General features: G+C 36.5%; 1 pseudogene; it reads left to right on the forward strand.

Moving 5' to 3' along the window:
- The first annotated feature begins 1,829 nt into the window (after positions 1-1,829).
- On the forward strand, positions 1,830-2,598 carry LOC140627889 (thioredoxin-like; annotated as a pseudogene).
- The last annotated feature ends 486 nt before the right edge of the window (positions 2,599-3,084 follow it).

Genomic DNA, 3,084 nt, shown 5'->3' on the forward strand with positions numbered 1-3,084 from the left:
ATCCTCATCAATATCTAGTATTATCAGTCTTTTCATTTTTAACTATTCTGGTGAGTGTGTAGTAGTATCTCATTATGCTTTTCATTTTCATTTCCAAGATGACTAATGATATAGGCAATTTTTCATGTGCTTATTGGCCAAAAACAAATATTTTTGCCTATTTTCGGTTGTCTGTCTTTTTATTATTGAGTTGTAGAATTTCTTTACATATCCTGAATGCCAGTACCTTATCAAACATAAGTCTTTAAAAATAATTTCCCCCAGTATATATTTTACCCATTAATATTGCTAGCAGTGTCATTTGATAAGCAGAAGTTTTAAAATTTTATGAAGTCTAATTTATCAATTTCTCTCATTGCTTCTGTTTTCTGTATCCTGGCTAAGAAATTGCCTACCTCCAAGCAGCAAGAATATTCTTCTACAATTTCCCTTAAAAGATTTATGGTATTTCACTTTATGTGTAGGTCCCTGATCCAAGCCAAATTAATTTTTGTGTGTGATGTGAGGCTAGGTTCAAAGTTCACTTATTCATATGGATGGACAGTTAGTTTAATGCCATTTGTTGAAAATATTTTTCCTTTTTCATTAGGTTGCTTTGGCACTTTTGTCAAAAATAAAATGACTATATAAATGTGGATCTATTCTGAGATCTTTATTCTGTCACAGTGATATATTGGTCAATACTTATGCCAGTAACACACTATCTTGATTAATACAGCTTTACATAAAGGCTTGAAGTTAGGTAAAGGTTAATCCTCCAACCTTGCTTATATTTTTCAATATTGCTTCAGGTTTTCCAGATTCTTCACATTCCCACATAAATTCTAGAACTAGCTGGTTAATTTCTACCAATATGTAGTGTAGCTTGAACTAGAAGCATGGATACCACTTGGGATGCTATTGTGGTTGTCCACAGATAGGAAATATTCACTTGCATCAGTGCAGTGGTAAAGTGGAAATTAGTAGATGTATTCTAGAAATTATTGGGACTTAATGATTGGATATGAAGAGTGAAGAGACTTAGATTACTCTGATATTTCTCTCCTGGGTGGCCAAAAGGATGACATTTCCATGAAATATAAACCCTCTTTCATCTAGGAAGTATTTATTAAATGCATATTATGTAACAGAGCCTGTGCTTGGCACTGGGAACATAACAGAAGCAAAAACATACACGGTCCATACTGTACTGGAACATCTTGTGGATGAGAAAGACATTCATTAAATAATCAAACAGATGTAAATTTGCAACTAATGAAAGTGCTCTACAGTAAGCACATCTAGTACCTAGGTCTTGGTTTCTAATACCTTTCTCCAATAAAAAGAACCAAGAGGTCCTTGGTGAAACAGTTGCTTCTAGGATTGGGGTAGGAAATATATAAGATAAGCCAAGTATCTTGTAGCACCAGAAAGTAAAGTGCCAAAAGCATTAGCTTCAGGTGTACAACATAGTGATTCAGCAAGTTTATATATTATGCTGTGATCAGCACAGGTGTAGCTACCATCTGTCACCACACACTATTACAATGTCATCGACTATATTCCCTATGCTGTGTGTTTTATTCCTGTGGCTTATTCATTTCATAACTAGAAGTGGATACCTCCCACTTCTCTTTACCCATTTCGTCCATTCCCTAGGCCCCCTTTCCTCTGGCAACCATTAGTTTGTGTGTCAACTATATTCAAATAAAAAAATAAATACATAAATTTAAAAAATAAGTGCTAGTTCTATAAAGGGAAGGCAGGCTGCATGCTCTGTAAGCTAGTAGGCATTTTTGGATCCCCTCTCATCAGTCCTTACCATCACTTGTCAGTCCCCAGCTGCCAAAATGGTGGAGCAGATAGAGAGCAAGTATGCTTTTTAGGGAGCCTTGAACAGTGCAGGAGATAAACTGGTTGTAGTTGACTTTTCAGCCATGTGGTGTGGGCCTTGCAAAATAATCAAGTCTTTCTTTCATTCTCTCTCTGAGAAGTATTCCAATTGTGGTATCCATTGAAGTAGGTGTAGATGACTGTCAGGATGTTGCTTCAGAATGTGAGGTCAAATGCATGCCAACCTTCCAGTTTTTTGTTTTTTGTTTTAAAGAAGGAGAGAGGGATCCCTGGGTGGTGCAGCGGTTTGGCGCCTGCCTTTGGCCCAGGGCGCGATCCTGGAGACCCGGGATCGAGTCCCACGTCGGGCTCCCAGTGCATGGAGCCTGCTTCTCCCTCTGCCTGTGTCTCTGCCTCATTCTCTCTCTCTCTCTGTGACTATCACAAATAAATAAAAGAAATTAAAATAAAATAAAATAAAATAAAGAAGGAGAGAGAAGAGGGTGGGGGAAGAGCAGAGAAAGAGAGAGAGAGAGAGTATTAAGCAGGCTCGATGCCCAGCACAGAGCCCATCACAGGGTTTGATTTCACAATTCTGAGATCATGACCTGAGCCAAAATCAAGAGTTGGATGCTTAACCAACTGAGCCATCCAGTGGCCCCATCCTTCCAATTTTTAAAAAAGGGCTAATTGAATTCAAATTTTTAAAAAAGGAGACAAGAGGTGGGTGAATTTTCTGGAGCTAATAAGGAAAAACTTGAAGCCACCATTAATGAATTAATCTAATTATGTTCTCTGAAAACATAACCAGCCACTGGCTATTTAAAGCTTATAATTTTGTTTATCTACAAAAAGGAAAGATCAAGTATGAAGAATGTATACCAAACTACCATCTGATTATAAGTGACCATAAAATATTAATTTTACCCTTTAAAAAAAAGAAGTGCTAAAAAATGAAACAAAACAAAATCCCACTATGATGGAGCCTGTCAAAATGACACAGGAGTCAACTGAAAGACTTCCCAATGGCCAAAGTGGAATAACTTCAGCAACAAAATAAAGTAATATTAGAATATAACCCAAAGTATACAGTAAATATTCATGAGTCCACAGCGATATAAATAAATGATTGAATAAGTTAATAGATGAAGGAGAAGAGACAGCCTCTCATATACAAGAATTACAAATAAATTATATAGATATTACACACTAAAGGAAGGTAAGCATAACTCCTACTCCTTAAGTGAGGGCTACACATACTGATTTATTTAC

This window comes from Canis lupus, chromosome X, assembly GCF_048164855.1.
Source record: "Canis lupus baileyi chromosome X, mCanLup2.hap1, whole genome shotgun sequence".
Lineage (NCBI taxonomy): Eukaryota > Metazoa > Chordata > Mammalia > Carnivora > Canidae > Canis > Canis lupus.